Source organism: Myodes glareolus, chromosome 12, assembly GCF_982192425.1.
Source record: "Myodes glareolus chromosome 12, mMyoGla1.1, whole genome shotgun sequence".
NCBI classification, from domain to species: domain Eukaryota; kingdom Metazoa; phylum Chordata; class Mammalia; order Rodentia; family Cricetidae; genus Myodes; species Myodes glareolus.
Window position 1 is genome coordinate 42,758,230 of NC_142037.1, and position 18,224 is coordinate 42,776,453.

Consider the following 18,224-nt stretch of genomic DNA (forward strand, 5'->3'; position numbering starts at 1 on the left):
AGATGGAACAAGAGTGCACGGCAAGGGCCGATTCTTGTCCTCTTCCTTTGACCTAGGATACTGTTTTCTTTCTGCATGTGGATCTTTGAGCCTTGTGTGCTATAGGAACCATACTGTGGCCCCACAGTCTCTGACCACTGATCTGATATTGCAAGTTACGCCATCCCTGGTTGATTCTAAGAACTGAGACTTGAACTGAGCCACACTAGGGCTTCCTCAATCATAAACCCTCTGTCACGGTCTAATCTGCTCCCCTAATAATCTCCTTCTCAACTCTGAATGTGTCTGTAGAGAAAGACGGAGATTCTGTCAGTCTATCTCACTGGAGGACCTGGTCTCAAACAGTAAGGCCCCTCCAGAAAAACAGAGAAAAGAGCATAGGGAGTGTGTGTGTGTGTGTGTGTGTGTATGTGTGTGTGCATGTGCACAGACACACACCTCTGAGTTCACACGTGCACATACATACAAGTAAAGACAAGGATTTATTGTGAAGCTTTAGCGCATGTGATCTGGGAGACTGGCAGGCCAGCTAGCTGGAACCCCAGGGAAGACTTAGCATTGTCGATTGAATTTGCAGGCAAATGACGCCATCCTCATGTGATCTCCAAATGTTTTCTCTGTAGGGATTTCCATGTTACAGAATACAGGGTCCTTATTCATTATCTACTGACTACAACATTATTTTCATCTAAAAATACTTTCACAGCTTCTAGGGAGATGTTGGACCACATACCTGAGCACAGATGTCACAGAAATTTGGTTATGCCTTGGTTCATCCTCCTAGCTCCATTTTCGTGCAAAGCTTTAATCAAAGCCATCGATTGCCAAGGCCATAGTCTTCTCTACTGAGGAAGCTGACTGCTGGCGTAGAAACTTCCCTCAGTTCCTTTCCAAAGGGACCTCTCCAGAAGATGGTTCACAACCTGGCAGCAATGTTAGCAGAGCTAGAACATTGTCAATGCTCCATTTTCTTATATCCAATTCTGAGGTAACCAAGAGGCCTAGCCCACAATAGTGGTGAGACACACAAGGATAAAGTCATGCAAACAATCAATGCTAGTTCCAGACCTGCTGCGTGCCCCATTTATAGTTTCCAGACAGACAGAAAAGGGAAGAGTCTTTTCCTAGTACAAACAAACAGTCTACACTCATGCTTGGTTTGGAGCAAGGACACAGAGCTAGAAGGAACTGGAGTTACATGACTCAGGGAAAAGTCATCAGATTTTAATGGTCTGGAGCAGCGGGTCTCAGCTTGGGAGTCACGACTCCTTTGGGGGCCACCTATCAGATACTCTGCATATCAGACATTTATAGTGTGATTCATAACAGTACAAAAACTACAGTTATGAAGTAGCAGTGAAATAATTTTATGGCTGGGCGTCACCACAACATAAGGAACTGTTTTTCAAGGGTCATCATGGTAGGAACGTTGAGAACCCCTGATCTGGACTGAGTTAGCTGTCTTGATTGGAAACTCTAAAGTAATGCTAAAGTAATGACAAAGTAAAGGGAGGGTTACTCTTTCATTTACAGTCAATTTTGGATTGGCATCAGCATTAAAGATTTATTTAAATATTTAACATGAAAAAGGCAAGAGAGAAGATAATCAGAGCTTGCTTGTGAATCAGAAAGTCCAACGCCCCACCTCTATCTTTGGAACCTTAGGTAGTACCTCCAGCCCGTCTGTAAAGTAAGACTGTGAGAGAAATCATCAAGCTTTCAAATGTCTTAGTTTCTCTTGCATCTGGTGAATCACAGCCACAGCCACGCAGCTCCGTGCTTGTTGCAATAGAGCACATTGTATTCTTCTTCCCGGAGTAGAAGGGTGTGCGCTTTCTCTCTACAGTGACAACCGCGTTTTCTTGAACAATACCTATTAAAGGTCACATTGAAGATCTGAGTCACAAGCCTTATGATTTAAATCTGAGCCTAAGTTTAAAAACGGCATGTCTAGAGCTTGCCAATTTCCATTAAGAACCACAGTGACAGTTTGAATTACTGCCGAATTAAGCAGGACCCTGCAGGATATTGTATCCCTTAGCAGAAGGCGTGCACGTTCTCCTTGGCTCCATTCTCTGCCTCTGCGGTGGCAAAGAAAATGATGTCAGACTTCATGGACCTGCTTTCTTATAAAGTCCCTAATTTTCCGGTAACGTCTGACATATAGAACTTTATCCTGTCTGGTTCATAGCACTCATCATGACTCTTGCTTTCCTTACTGAACCTCCTTGGCTCCCCTTATCCCTGACAGAGGGAGCCTCAAGCCCTCTGAGGTCAACAAACATTTACACTTCCCAGTGGTATCATTATACTGCCCAGCAACAATGCTCCTGCTTCAGTAAGTCCTCCCCCCACCATTTATGTGAGGATCTTGCTTGATCCTCAAAATGACCTCCCAGGAAGGGTTGTGCAGGAGCAATGATGTGGCGGAGTTTGAGCTCCATGACCACTATCACACAGCTAGTCCGTGATGGACAGGAACTTTCCAGAAAGTCGAATCCCACATCTCATTCTCATTAGTACCAACTTCTTACCAGTTGTGTTCCTCTATGAGGCAGTAAGTTTTCAGGGGCAGAGGAAGGACAGTCTTACTGTTTCCATTTTTCTTGAAATTTTTAACTTCTTAATTGACTCATACATCTCTGGCGGGTAGCCGCCAAATTAGTACTGTTGGGATTTTGGTAAGCAGATACGCACATTACTTCGGATTTGAGTGCTCGATTGTGTCAGAATGATAAGGAAGAAAGAAAAAGGTGGTGAGCCACTGTGGTCTGTTTACTGTGCATTCCCGTAACTTCGCTTCTCTGTTCCTTCCCTCCCATTCTCTCTCAAATTCCTCTTCTTTCTTGTAAAGCTGGACTCCCTCTGGGTCTCCCCAGTCTCCTTTCTTCCCCATGTACTCGCCACCAACTTTCCCACCATTTCCTGCTGTCTGTTTATATGTGACTTACGTTTCAATGCCAAATATAAAATTCAAAAATTTTAAAAAGTTATGTGTGCCGCTCTAGCTCCTAGATCATTTTCTACCCTTTCTTTAGTGCCTCCCAAGTGCAGTGCAAATGAGGTAAAGATTCCAAGACAGACAAAAGCCCATGGCATTGAAGACTTGCACACTGGGAAAGGCTCTGAAGTGTTGGGTTGCTGGGCGCTGCCCCTGAGACATCTTCATTGGGTATGAGGAAAACTGGTAGAAGGAAGATTTCGAGGCCGTGCTGCTTCCAGAACCATGCTGTTAATTTGCTGAAAATGAAAATAAACATCTAGAAAGAGCCCTGTCATACTTTACGGGGCCTCATCAGTCATTCACGTAGCCATATCCACGTGCCCAATTCACTCAGAGCATCCTTGGAGAATGTAGACTCAATTCCCAACATGTCAAACGAAGGGAACTGTGAGTGGTGTGTGAGAAGTGTGTCTGGCCATCAGTGGCATAGCAGAGCACACACATACCACGGTCACACCAGGGAGCTGCCTGGTTTCCAAGGAATTCTCTTTGTTTACTTAGGAAAGAGAGTTGGAGGGAAAAGCCGCCTTACTTAAGCCTGCTTTTCACAGGGCCAAACAGAATAAGAAAATATTTGATGTAAACCTAAAGCAAATTAGGAAGCACAATTTCATAATTAATTTAGTAATATTTGAACTTGGTATCTCTGGAGGTTATGTGTTTCTCATCAGTTGTGTTTATGAAACAGATTTCTCAATCTCCTAGGCTACACCATGAGATGAGAGGAAGGACCAGCCAGAAACCCTGTGGGTTTCAGTAGGAACAGAACTTCACCCTGAGCTCAGCAAGATGCATGTCAGTTTTTCACCCCTGCAGTGCAGGGTGACCGTCCCCCAGCCCTGTCCTCCATATAAAGGCCCCGCCCAGACCGATGTCTGAAGATATCTGGGAAGCAGCGATGCTGTTCTGGTGCTCAGAGCCCGCCCAAGGCGCCTCAATCTGAGCCCAATGAGATGGGAGTGTGGAGAAGCAACATTGTTTATAAAATATTCTTGACGTTTGCAGTTTCTGAACGCAATGCTGAATGGTCCATGTCTCACCTCGCCATTTATGAGTCAAATGATTTGGATACCAAGTCAATAGAAATTGATACCATTAAAAACATTAATTAGGGTTTCTATTACTGTGAAGAGACACTATGACCATGGCAACTCTTATAAGGAAACATTTAACTGGGGCTCTTTTACAGTTTCAGAATTTGAGTCCATTATCATCAGGGTACGACTTGGTGGCGTAGACACAGACATGGTGCTAGAGAAGGAACTGAGAGTCTTAACATCTCGACTTGCAGGCAGCAGAAAGTGGTCTGAGACACTGGGCGTGGCTTGAGCATATATGAGACCTCAAAGCCCACACAGTGATACACCTCTTCCAACAAGGCCACGCCCACACCGTGAAGCCACGCCCACTAGTGTCACCCCCTATGAGTCTATGGGGGCCAATGACATCCAAGCCACCACATGTACTTTCGAGCATGGAGACCTGGTGGGACTGGCAGTTGGTACCGGTGCTGCAAACATTCCCTAACAGTGCGCTTTCTTTGCTTCCAGAAGCATCTGGCATGTCAGAGCCATACTGCCTTCTGTGGGACCTCCTTTGAACAGCTTCCATAAAACACTTTTATGAACACATTGTTTCAATCAAGGCCTGGAAGGACAGATATCCATCTTCTTCTCTGCAGGCCGTTGTAAGGTTTGTATCATTTATTTCCATTTTTATTACCAGCGATATTGTTAATTTTAAGGGATTTTTTCTAACAAAATGCCTTGGTAATCCTTTTCAGTAAGAACCCTGCAAGAAGATAACGTATAAGCTGTAAGGCTTTAACTTAACTACGAGATAGACGTAAATAAAAGGAAAAAGGCTGTGGCGCGTCTCATTCCCCTCATCACCGGTTCTGTGTGGTGCTTCGAAGACACTAGGGGTAGTGCAGGTTCCACAGTGGCCGTAAACAATCTTCATTTCTAGGTTTACAAACCCTAAACTGAATAGATTCCATTAGTCTATATTAGGTGTGACCGTACATCAGATTTTGCTTGGTAATTTTAATCAGCCAGTACTTACGGATAAAATGCACTTTGAAATATCAAACATCCAAACTGCATTTGTTGGTACCAACTAGGGCGATCACCAGGGTACTTTTAAATGCAGACTCTCGGTGGACCAAGGGTCCTTATTTTGTCAACCGAGAGGTACTCACCTTAGGTTTCTTGAATGATAAAGAAGGCTTGTGTAAGGGGGTATGTGTGTGCTTATGCACATGCATGCGTGTGTGTGTGTATGTTAGCATTTTGCAAAGCAGTTCTTTTGCTCACTCAAGGAGCAATCTTGCTGGCAGGGCACAGCTTTCCTCTGGAAGTATGCTTGCCTCTGCGATAGTACCAAATAAAAGACTTTTATTTTGAAGAGACTGTCTGACAAAGACTGGATTTGGTTCCTGCATCTTTCATAGCTGGAAAAAGCAGCAGAATATATAGGGTGAGGCCTGGAACACGGAGCGGACAGAAACTAAATAAAGAACAAGCCAGAAGGCACGCCCTACTGCCCAACTTGACACATCTTTCCCCCAAAGGCATTTATTTCATTTGGTGGGACTTTTATTCTGTCCAAGGTGACAAATGTTTTCTCCCTAATAGACCTTTACTGTGTTTTACTTTTTTATTTCTTTTATGTCCACTGAGAAATCAGAGCAAATTGTATGCAATCCTGGGCTAACTTCCGGTCTTTCATGTCACCCTCCATGTGGGGTGTCTTGATTAGCCCCCCTTGTAGGGGATGGCTGTGACTATTTATTAGGAATTGGGGCTGATGGGAACTTGTGCCCCATCTCCCCTCTACCTCCAGGTGTTGTGGTAGCTTGTTGGACCCTGATGACTGTATCCATAGAAACAGACACACTGGGAGGAGTTGAGATCACCTGAGTGTATCTCCCTCATCTGCAAGCAGGATTCTGCTTCACCTGTTTGGTTTTAAGTTTTCACACCCAGAACTTGGTTTCCTTTTATGAAACTGATACTTTAAAAAAAAATCATAGAAAATTTGAAATATACCCCTTAACAAAATTTTAAGTGCATGGCTAACTTCTTACATATTATGAATGTGTTCTTTGAGAATGGAGTAGTTTGTCCTCTTAACCTAAATTCTGTGCTTAGTGAAATGCAGTTCTGCACACACCTGGCTCCAGCCCCCACCCTGCTTCAATCTTCCATGAGTGTGACCCCTTCGGGTCCTGCTATGAACTGAACCATGATTGCTTGTCCTTCTGGGACAAGTTTGTTTCGCTTTGCAAATTTCTTCCTTTGTAATAGTCTTTTCTGGGCATTGCTACATTGTAAAAAAAAAATTATTGTGTTTGTGCGCATGCACATGGTTGGGTGTGGATGCCATACGAGGAACATGGGAGTCAGAGAGCAGCTTTGTGGAGCTGGTTCTCTCCCTTCATCTTTATGTGGGCTCAACGGCTCAAACTTAACCCAGACAGCTTTACTGGCTAAGCCGTCTCACCAGCTCACCTTTTTTTTTTTTAATTTATCTGTTGATAGTTTGTGAATCTATGTGCTGATTATCATGAGTAATGTTTAATAAGCCATTAAAATGTCTCTTCAAAGATCTTTTCTTTGGATATATACTCAAAAGAAGAAGTGTGAGATCATATGATAATCCCATTTTGAAGTTTTGGAAAAAATTGCTGTGCTGTTTTCCCAAGTGATGGTTAACGTTTGAACACATGCCAACATTGTGCAAGCAGTGTGGTAGCTCCATGTCTTAGCACGCTCGCTCCTTTTCGATAGGTGTGAGGTGACAGATTTCTGTAGCTGTGACCCGATTCCCTGATGCTTAACACAAGTTGAACACTACATATCTGCTCAAGGGATATCTGTTCTAGCTCTTTCTCACCATTGTTTAGTTTTTTAGCTAAATATTATTTTCTTTTGGCTCTTGAGTGGCAGGGTCTCACATAGGTTTTATATATTAACTTCTAGATGGATGTATGGTGAGAGAATAAATATTGTTCTGTCTTTTGCTTCCTCCCCTAAACAGAGACTTTTTACTTGGTAAGATTCCATGTGTCCTTTTTGCCTTGGTCATCATTCTACTGTTGGTGTGAAAATAATCATAGTCAATGTTGTGGGGCTATTTGTGCATGTCTTCTACTTGTATCTTTTTTAGGAGGTGGCCTTAGGTTTAAGTCTTCAGTCAGTTGAGGGTTGGTTTTAGTATATATTTATAAGATAAATGAACATCTCATTCTTTTCCAGTTTTCCTAATTCATGGTGGTTGAGAGACTGCTCTTGCCTGTAGGCACATGAACTCAAGCCATGAGAGGCACTTCACTGCATGTACATAGGACCATGTGTGATTCTCTGCTCTGTTCTCTTGATTCGCTTGCCTGCTCTATATTGCATCATTTTCTTTTAATTTCCATGACTTTGTAGTCTATTTGCATGTGAAGAAGCATATTGCAGGCCCAGACATGTAGTTCTGGCTTCTCAAAGTGATTTTGTTATTATTGTTCTTTAGAGTTCCATATGAATTTCAGGATTATAATTCCTATTTCTGTAGCAAATTCGATTGGGTCTTTGAAGAGATTGCATTGATTTTGTGAATCACTTTGGTTAGTATAGACATTAGAGCAAAATTAAAGCTGTTAATCTACAAACATGAAGTCTTCTGTTTGTTTATGTATTCCCTTGGGTTTTTTCAGCAATATTTGGTAGTTTTCAGTATTCAAATATTTTGCAAGTCTGGTTAAACTTGTTCCCAAGTGTTTTCTAATTTTCTATTTTTATTGATTTATTTTGTTTACAGTTTCTTGTTGTATATGATATATCCTCATTATTCTCTGCTGCTTCCTCTCAAGCTGCCTTTATCTTTACCAGCCTCTCTCCCAAGTTCCAAACTTTTTTTAAAAGATTTATTTATTTATTATGTATACAGTGTTCTGCCTGAATGTGTCTTTGCAGACCAGAAGATGGCATCAGATATCATTACAGATGGTTGTGTTCAATTCCCAGTAACCATGTGATTGCTGGGAATTGAACTCAGGACCTCTAGAAGAGCAGTCAGTGCTCTTAACCCCTGAGCCGTCTCTCCAACCCCCAGTTCCTAACTTTTGGTTATGTTTTGTGAATCATTTTTTTTAAATGGGGCAGCCTGTGTGATCTTGAAATAGAAGTGTTCATTGGATCCTGCTCAGATCACTGGTGAATGCACAATGGTTTCCTTGCTCTCCAAATCTGTCAGTAGCAAACAAGTTAGCAGTGGGAGATAGGATCCCCTGAGTCCCTCATCCATTGATACCTGAGTGGAGACATGTTCATTCTTGTGCAGACTCAGGGTAGGCATCCAGAGATGCTATGAGTTTATGATTGCATGGCTGTATCTTGACCATAAGTTGACATTTTGGAACCTTGCTGATCATCTGACTCTTAGATTCTTTTCACTTCATCTTCTAAAATGTTCCCTGGGACTCAGAGGATATTGGCCAAGTGTCTAGTGTAGGGCTGAGCTGTTGCATAATCTCAGTATCTTGAGCAGGGCAGCCATGAGTTTATGCATTCTCTCCCATTCCCTGGAGAGGCAATGCTTCTCTGATTACGGCTGAGAGCAGCAATTGTCTATAGACATAAACATGCATGTTTAGCAGGCAGCTTGACTTTGTGTCAATTTAGCTAAACCACCTGTTCCTAAGTATTTTATGTCTTATGGTAAATGAGATTGTTCTCGTAATTTCCTTTTTTGACTGTTAGTTGTTATTATGTAGAAACAAACTATTGTGGTGTTCATTTTCTATCCTGAAACTGTTTACTTTATTAGTTCCGATGCTTTTATATGAGAGCCTAAGAGTTCCTTATAAAATGATGTCATTACCAAACAGGTGATTTTATTTCTTCCTTTCCCATAACGATGCTTTCAATTTCTTTTACTAGACTTTTAATGCTATGTTGGTAAAAAAGTATGAAAATTGGTATCTTTTTTTTTACTAATTTTAAAGGGAAACTTTTAGGTTTTCATAATTGAGTATGATGCCTGATTGGGCTTTTTATTCATGAGTTGTTACGTCAGGGTAATTTCTTTCTAGGCCTAAATTGCTGAGCTGTTTTGTTTTAATCATAGAAGAGCATTAATTTTTGACAAGTATTTCCCTATATCTGCCGAGATGCTCCTCTGATTTTTATACCTTTTTTATTGTAAAATAGTGGGTCTTTTGGAATGGCTTTTGTGTATTGAACCATCCTTGCAACCCCGGGATAAATTCCACTTGTCTTGGTCTATAATCTTGATTCTGTGCTGTTGAATTTTGGGTAAGGATTTTTTTCATCTCTGCTCATCAGAGATCAAAGGGTATTTTCACCTGGCTTTGTCAACAGCCTTGGCCTTATGGAAGAGGTTTTGTAGCAATCCTCCTCTTCCATTTCTTAAAGAGTTTGAAAAAGATTGTTGGTTTTTCTTAAGTATTTGACAGTTTTCCAGTAAAGCTGCCTAAAGCCTTTCTTTGTTGGAAGGCATCTGGTTGTTGTTAGCGTAGTTAACTTAGTAGGCAGTTACAGGTCTACACAGGCTTTCCCGTTCCTACAGAGTAACCACCGGTAGGTTGTAGTCTAGTTGTCGTTCCTACAGAGTAACCACCGGTAGGTTGTAGTCTAGTTGTCGTTCCTACAGAGTAACCACCGGTAGGTTGTAGTCTAGTTGTCGTTCCTACAGAGTAACCACCGGTAGGTTGTAGTCTAGTTGTCGTTCCTACAGAGTAACCACCGGTAGGTTGTAGTCTAGTTGTCGTTCCTACAGAGTAACCACCGGTAGGTTGTAGTCTAGTTGTCGTTCCTACAGAGTAACCACCGGTAGGTTGTAGTCTAGTTGTCGTTCCTACAGAGTAACCACCGGTAGGTTGTAGTCTAGTTGTCGTTCCTACAGAGTAACCACCGGTAGGTTGTAGTCTAGTTGTCGTTCCTACAGAGTAACCACCGGTAGGTTGTAGTCTAGTTGTCGTTCCTACAGAGTAACCACCGGTAGGTTGTAGTCTAGTTGTCGTTCCTACAGAGTAACCACCGGTAGGTTGTAGTCTAGTTGTCGTTCCTACAGAGTAACCACCGGTAGGTTGTAGTCTAGTTGTCGTTCCTACAGAGTAACCACCGGTAGGTTGTAGTCTAGTTGTCGTTTAGGTTATAATCTGCTTCACTCGGACTACCCAGCTGCTTGGTATCTGGTTGTTCATTTTAGCCCAACAATTTTTTTTTTTATTTCTGACGTAGCATGGAGTCTCCAATGCCCCCTTCTTTGCTTCCTTTTTTATTTATTTGACTTCTCTCAAGAAAAGTTGTGTATTTCCCAGCCTCATGTGATGCTCAAGGGTTTCTTCTTCTAGATAAAAAATTCCTCCATATATATAAAAATACCTTCATTTTTCAAACCCTCCTTTTCCCCTTCTTATGGAGAGGAAAGTCTATTTTATGTTGTTTCAATAAAGTACTTTTATGAAAAATTGTGTAATTCAAATTTTGGCCATCTTCATTTCTTCATTGTTTCTGTCTTGGGGTCTCTCAAGTTCCAGCATTTCATTTAACTCTAAGAGCACAAAGAAATGGAAGAATCATCAAACATCATACTGGTGTTTCTCAATCACCAGTTTGGGTGGGGCCATTCTTTGTGGCATAAGATTGAATTATACATTGTAGAATTTTTCAAATCTCTTGATTTCCCAAACCAAATGCTAACAACTCCTGATAATTTCAACTGTTGAGATGGATTTGAATCTCCCCTCCCAGTGCTGAGGAGGTTCGCTGGTGCCTGCACGCCTCGCTGGACGCTGCTGATGTAGTTGGTGAACTGGGCACAGGGTGCAGCTAGGCCTTTTTCTGCTTTATTGTACTTCTCAAATCCCTGGTTTTCCCAGCCACCTAAGGCACATCTGCTGACTCTATGTATGCTCTGTTGTAGGACTGGTACTTGTAGTTTGGCATTTAAAGGAGATCATGTTTGTTTGATTCAAAAACATGATTAAGAGGAAGGTCATATTAGAATTTAGTTCGGGAAAATAACAGGGAAAGGCCATCTCTGGGGGTGCAGAGAATCAGTTGGGCCTGGCCCTCAGGAGAAGTGTTTGTACCACAATGGTAGTTGGTCGGTTACTAAAATCGGAAAGGGGGGACACAACAAAACTGACATCTGAGGAAAGTGTCAAAATGAAGGAATTCTTGTCTGCATACACCTCAGTTTCAGTTCCCATCCATGCCGTAATCTTCTCCAAAACACTAGACGATCAGTCTGTGGGGAGCTGGCTGGCAGAGGCTGGGTTCTGATTGACCCTCTCCAAATTGCCTTGCCTGCCTGCTGACTCCGCCCTCCTCCTCTTCCTCTTCTTGCCCATCTTCCATTCTTTATGCATTGAGTGTGGAGAAATGGTTTGACCAGTTCTGTTCCTCCTCATTCTGCCAGAAGCTGGAGCCAAGTTTAAATTAAAATTTTAAAAAAAGGGCAAAGAAACATTTAACCGTCATGAATTTGCCCTCCCCCATCTGCCTTCAAAGCTTGGGTAAGGCTCCATCTCCTTGTGATTTACGATAATAGGTGTAGATCCTCTCCAGGGAAAAGTAAATTATTGCTCCTTTTTGTTGTTTTGGAGTTTTATGTAAAATAAGAAAAAAGAAATCACAGAATTCTCCACTCCAGAGGTTACTTAATAGTCTCTAATGGAAAGAAGTCATGGTTTAAGGAAAGAGTTCTACTTAGAAGCATCTCATTTCTTATAGTGGGATTGCTCTTCCCGTCTTCCTTAGCTTCCAGAAGAAGACACAGAAAGCCTGGAGATGAGCCCAGGACTGCTAGCAGGATAAGTCTTTGCTTCCTAATAAAATGAGAAGTTCTGTGTGATAAGATTTCTCATCTGTAAAAGGCCACATTTATGAGGAAGGAAAAATAGCAACAAAGGATTTCCATTATCATGCATTAGTTATTTATGGCTCCGTGCCTTAGCTCCTGGGTGGGGGTTTTAAGAACAGCGTTTTCTTGCCCCGCTCTCTTTTGTACATAGGACACAAAGTTATATTTGACTTCACGGAGTTTCTCATTTCCTGAAATAGACTGCCAGCTCTGTAAACAGGGAAGAATAAATATTAGCTTTATGAGAACACGTTTCTCTACTAGTTGAAAAATAGCATGCAATAAAAAATACAAGGATGTAATATTGAAAATTATAGATCAATATGGCTTCTTATTGTGGGTGTATATCTACTCCTTACCCGTGGAGTCTGCGTTTTCAGGGAAATGCATGCTGTGTAGTCTCACTGGTGTCTGTGATGAATATCCACCCTTCATATGCAACAGTATATCTCAAGTGACTGTTGCCTCGCTAGTGAAATGCTTGGCCTTATTTTCCATTATGATATTGAGTATGCTGTGGTCCATTGCTCTTAATGCTAGGAATTTTGCACAATCCAAAGTCAGTAAAATGCTTGTAGATTCCTTCTCTGCGAAAACACGTCCCCCCTCCCGCCCCAGGAAAAGAAATTGCCTGGGAATTATATCAGCAAACCTACTGACAGTATTGACAGAAAAGGGAGTTTTGGTGAGGGATGTTTTAGAAAGTCGGCTGTGAGCTTGCACGGCTAGTCAACACTTCTAATGTGTGCCAGCTGGAGTCCAAAGTCCAAACCCTAATTATATGTTTGGAGCAGCAATGGAAGCATGTGCTTCCACAGCCATCAACTGTGGCCCCAAACCCTTCCAGTCGTACCCCAAAAGAAGGTAGAGTAGCCCACATGAAGAGGGTATGTGATGAAACATGCTTTTAGAGAGAAGATGCAGCCTAAGTGTGTACCAGTAGTTCCCTTCCATCTGAGAGTGGCCATGATTGACTTCAGATAAAGCATACAGTCTCCCTTCTGCATTGAGTCTGCATTGTCCCACACTCTAAAGACCAGAAGTGATCAGCCTTGTATGCTTTAGCTCAGAAACAAGACAAGTAAGCCTAATAAGATTGTCTCTTTCTAATTAATTATCTGTCTTGCTGCACTTTTCTCTAGATAATTCCACAAAGCATATGAACTGTTATCATGGAGTAGCTTAAGCCCAAGCAAAGATATAAAGCCCACACACCCACCCAATACTTTATGGTGTCAATGTCACAGCTCTGATTTTTAAAGGTCAAAAGAAAATTGCCCTCCTTCCTATTCTTTTTTGCCCTGACGTAATGTTTCTCACTGATTCGTATGTAACTGTCATTAAAGATGTTTGTGTCCACGTGTCCCATTATACGGAAGAACATGTGATACCGATTTTCAGTTTACAGAGATAGGATCCTGCTGAGCATCCCTTGGCAGCTTGCTTCCCTCTGAACCCTGGTTTTGAGCACCATCTACATTATTAGCCAGTTTTCCACATAAAAAGTACCAACTTCCCAGAACAGTATTTATCATTCTTTTGTGTTTTGTGGACGGTCACCTGCCTGTTCCCATCTCTTCTTGATAGTCCGTGTACAGATGGTCCTCTGTAGACCAGGCTGACCTCGAACTGGCAGAGAGCCCCCTGCCTCTGCCTCCCAAGTGCTAAGATTAAAGGTGTGCACCTCCACCTTCAGCTTTGTCTGTCTTTACTAACCACAGAGTTTTTGTTCTATATTGCTGTTTGTACAATTGCTGCTTTGTCTTCTTCCCTTAATTTTTTTAATGAGCAGTTCTGAAGATGGCTTACCAGATCCATCTCAATCCAGTCTAGTTGTATCAGAAGGTGAGTAACACCAGCAATGTCAGGACGAGGGCATAGTCAACTTACAAAGAGTGGCAGAGAGGACAGTTTCGGGTCTCGTACATCTGACATTCGGGCGGCATCCACAGGGGATGCTTTTGGAGGCACATTTGGGCATTTGTAGGCACTCTGTTATCTCTGAGGTCAGCTCCTTGAGAGTCCTTTTCCATGAGACCAAGAACAGTTTTTCCTTTTAGTCCTTGGATTTCGTAATAACATTAGGAAAAGATGTACATGATTCATAAAAACTTCAGTACCTTGTTAAATATTTCAGACCAATCTCATTGTAAACGTTTTAGTGTCTGGTTCCTTCACAAAATGAGAGCTATTAAATTCTCAGGTGAGGACTGAAGGTGTGGCTTAGCTGCGGAGAGCACCTGCTGATTTTGCAAAAGGACCAGAATTCAGTTCCCACCACCCTTGTCCATAGCTCCACTCCAGGGCATCCATCGCCCTCTTCTGGCCGCCAGGGGCAACTATACTCGGTTATACACACTTATCCCACACAGACACACAGGCATACATAATGACTAAGAATAAAATGAAAATGGACGTGGTAGCCTTCACTGTCGATAATACATGCACTCAAGAGTCAGAAACAGGTTGTTATCTGAGAGTTTGTGGGCAGTTAGGTCTCCAGATAGAATGTCAGCCCAGTCAGGGGGACTCAGTGAGATCCTGTCTAAAATTGGAAAATAAAACACCTTTATCTTTAATATTTTTTTTTCTTGAGTGATAAATATTGATGGATTTGGGTAATTTTTTATGAGGAATTTTGCCTAGCATCTGATAAATTTTGTTTAAGTGGTCAAATAAACGAATTAGTCTTTGTAGATGGTACATGATCATTTGTTCTAGTGGTATTTCTGAAATCTTATTAAACATCTTTTATATTTTAAAGCAGTGAACTTCAATGCTTGAACCTCTGTGATTCAAAACAAGTCTAACAAGTATATGATCTGAGTTTACCAAGAAATTCAATTTCCAGGAGGTCAAAATTAAAGTGTGGGTTTCCTAGTTTATTTGAAGCTCTGAAGAAGGGTCCTCCAACATTAAAAGTTTACAACTCATATACCTTAAGATTCTAGACTATTTCCAAGTCCTGTTTTGTTTTTCTGCTCTAAGAAAGTACATTTTGGGAATCGATAATATCTGTGTACAAGAACATGCATTGAGCCAATCTCTACTACTGAAACAAAGCAAAACAAGAAGCCCAACAACTTTAAAAACTGAGTAGTTTGGAGTTGAGAAAATGCTTTTCTGGTAAAGTTCTTGGGCACAAGCGGGGGAATCTGCATTCTGAACCCAAAATGTAGGTAAAAATTCAGGCAAGGAAATACATGGATTTACTCAAAGAGCTAGAGAGGCAGAAACAGGGAGGTCCTTGGCACAACCAAGTCAGACAGCGTAGCCAAATTGGTGAGTTCTGAGTTCAATAAGAGCCTCTATCTCCAAGTTAGAAAAGAATTGAGGAAGACTGCAGACACTTGACCTCATACTTGTCTTAGACATACACACACGTACACACGTGCACACACACAAATGCACACACACACTCATTTGCATAACTTTCACTTGAATGCTTATGCGCATCCCACATGTGCACACACGCACTCACATACATGCATGCACATGCGAGCACACACACATACAAATTTTAAGAAAGAATAGTCTTTTCTCGTTCAGTTGCTGAGTTTTAAATTGTTCCTTTTTGCGTGCTGTAGATCATGACAGCGTAAATGACCTTACCACTTTCCAAATGCAGTTTTCTATCTAAAATGAGCAAGTATCGAGCACCACCTTTGGTCACCCTTGGCAGTGCTCTGGTCATTACTGAAAGTGAAGTTTATAGAGCTCTCATTTCTGCGCACACCCCGCTTAATCTTTATTTTGTTGTACTTGATGGAATTCTGCTAAGCTAAGATTTGTGCCAAGTTTAATTTTCACTAGACTTGTGTAGCTGAGCATAAGTCCTCAGAAAAGAGAGTTTCTGTCAGAAATTCTGACATGCCTTCCCTATTGCTGCTCTGCCGCCTGCCTGTCACCGCACTGCCTAGCCTGGTGCGGATGTGTGCCATCAGCAGGGAACTGCTTCCCAGCCTCGGCTCCTGACTTTAAGTAGGGCTTTCCTATGGTAGTGTGGTATTTATAGGGTAACATAACTCATGCTGTGCTCCTTCCCAATCCGTTTATCACGTCTATCGACGCTGGCATCATTGGGTTCATGTTCAAGATGCCCGTTAATATATGTGGCGTGTACGCAACAGATTGTAACTTCTGTTTCTGATCACTTTAGAAGACCAAGCTGTTCAGCAGCTGCCTTGCCAGTCAGCTTGAGTCACTGCCGGGCCTGCAGGCTTCCATGCTTCCCTGTCCACTCTCTCCCAGGAGGCTGGATAGAGTGACTGGCATTTATATATTTTCACTCATTATCTGATCATTTCATACATGTGTACTTTGAAGTACGGTCACATCCACCCCACATTTCCTTCTTCCAACCTCTCCCAGCTCCCCCACCGTGTCCCCCTCACAACTTCATCATCCTCTCCTCCTCTTCTTCTTTATAAAATAACACAGAGTCTAATTAGTGCTACATGTCTTCTGAGTGTGGGCAGTCTACCAGTGGCTGCTGGGAGAGAAGGCTGATTCTCTCTCACCCATCGGTAGCTGGATGGTTAGAGGTACAGCCTTGTGAGCTCCTCCCCCATCCACGCGGGGGATCAAGTTTCAGAACTACTTTGTTTTGTTTTGCTTTGTTTTTATTTCAGAGCCCAGGTTAATTTTTATATGTAGCAATTACTACCAGGTAGCTTAGTGGGAGAAAGATTGGTCACGACGTTGAATTATGAACTTTTCGGCCAAAGCTTGAGAAAATATCCATCACAATCTGAAATGGCACAGAAAGGGTAGTAAATGTAAATGTGGGTCTTTGTTCAGATAGGCAAATCATCATCTTTGTTCTGAATACGCTGGAACCCGACTTTGAAGTGTTTTCTAGGGAAACACCGTGCAAAATTTAAAGATAATGCATCATCCCCAAAATGTTGACCGGACAAAATTAGATGAAGAGATCTAAGCAGAAAACAGAGCTGGTGTCAGGAGCTGGGATGGCAAATCATTCATTTCAGCATTCTCTTAGTGCCTGCACCGTAGAGGGAAATGCCTAGGGATGCTGGGTCTCAGGGTGGTTTGGCCAGAGAGAACTCACAGCTGGAAAGGCTCCTCATTGGTGAGCACAGGCATGTTTCTGGAATCAAGGATGCTCATTGTCAAGGGCAGTGGTTCTCTGGATAACTGCTGTAATCTAAGCTTGCCGCTGATGGAACTCTTCACTGCAGTACCAAATGCCTCATCCTTCTCATGAATCTTTAATTCCTCTCCAATATTTTGACTCTAAGATGATCCACTCTGAGAGGGACTATGGAAGATTGGACCTAGGCCAACATGAGGAGGATTATGTTCATTTATCCAACAGTGAATTTGCCTAAAGTCAATTGTAAACTTCATTTGGATATAGGTCTCCTAATGAAGTTCTTTTAAAAGTGAAGTAGTGTTTACATTGAAGGGATGCTTTGAGAATATAGGTGTATTGTTGATATGACTCAGAAAGTGGGTGTTTTCATTTGCTTATAACATTTTATTTCCTCTTAACAGAAAGACTTTAGTCTGGAAGAATAATAAGACATTGATGTACAAGGTACCTGACTTCGATTGTGTCTCCATTAGAGATAGGGGTTATAGAGTTCAGATATTTGTGCTCCCCTTGCCTGAGAGATAAGGGAGGAAGAGATAAAGGCCAATTGCCCACCATCTTTCTCTTCCATGTAGTCCCAGGTTTTGGCACACAGCCAGTGTTTCTACAATTTAATTTTGTCTCCTGAATGCACTGAGTTGGCTCAGTGAGTACTAGTGGCTGGAGCTGAGAAAGGGATCTCCCTTTTAAATAACACAAGAAACTAATTTTTATGGAAAAGACATTTTTCCAGATTCTCTCCCAAAATATGAATGACACTTGAATAAGTACTATGAGTGAAAATTTTCCAGATAATTTTTACATGAACGTTTCCATTTATCTGGAATTTTACACACACACACACACACACACACACAGAGCGAGAGAGAGAGAGAGAGAGAGAGAGAGAGAGAGAGAGAGAGAGAGAGAGATATTACTGAACAGTGAAATCACTGTTAGAAATTCCATCCTAGAGCTGGAGATGGTCAGTCCAGAGGCAGAGGTGGAGTCCTGGGTCAGTCTGGGTGACATAGTGCAACCCTGTCTAGAGAGAGAGAGAGAGAGAGAGAGAGAGAGAGAGAGAGAGAGAGAGAGAGATCTGTCTCTGAAGTTTAGCAGACTGTGTGATTGTGCGTCTACTTAGAAGGCTGAACTAAGGAGATGAAATTTTGATTCATGGAAAGGAATTTTATGCCTTTAAAATTTTGGAGTGAAAATCCATTAGTTAAAACTTTTGAGAGGCCT

General features: G+C 42.0%; 1 protein-coding gene across 4 annotated transcripts in view; it reads left to right on the forward strand.

Annotated features, from left to right (window-relative positions):
- Enox1 (ecto-NOX disulfide-thiol exchanger 1) overlaps positions 1-18,224 on the forward strand; it is a 554,924-nt gene that overhangs the window by 285,618 nt on the left and 251,082 nt on the right. For 3 of the 4 annotated variants that reach the window (XM_048422010.3, XM_087912247.1, XM_048422009.3), the window contains one exon: positions 4,555-4,696. The gene's annotated coding sequence lies outside the window, so the exon portion shown is untranslated. The remainder of the gene's footprint in view (positions 1-4,554; positions 4,697-18,224) is intronic. The other variant, XM_087912248.1, reaches the window with a different exon arrangement.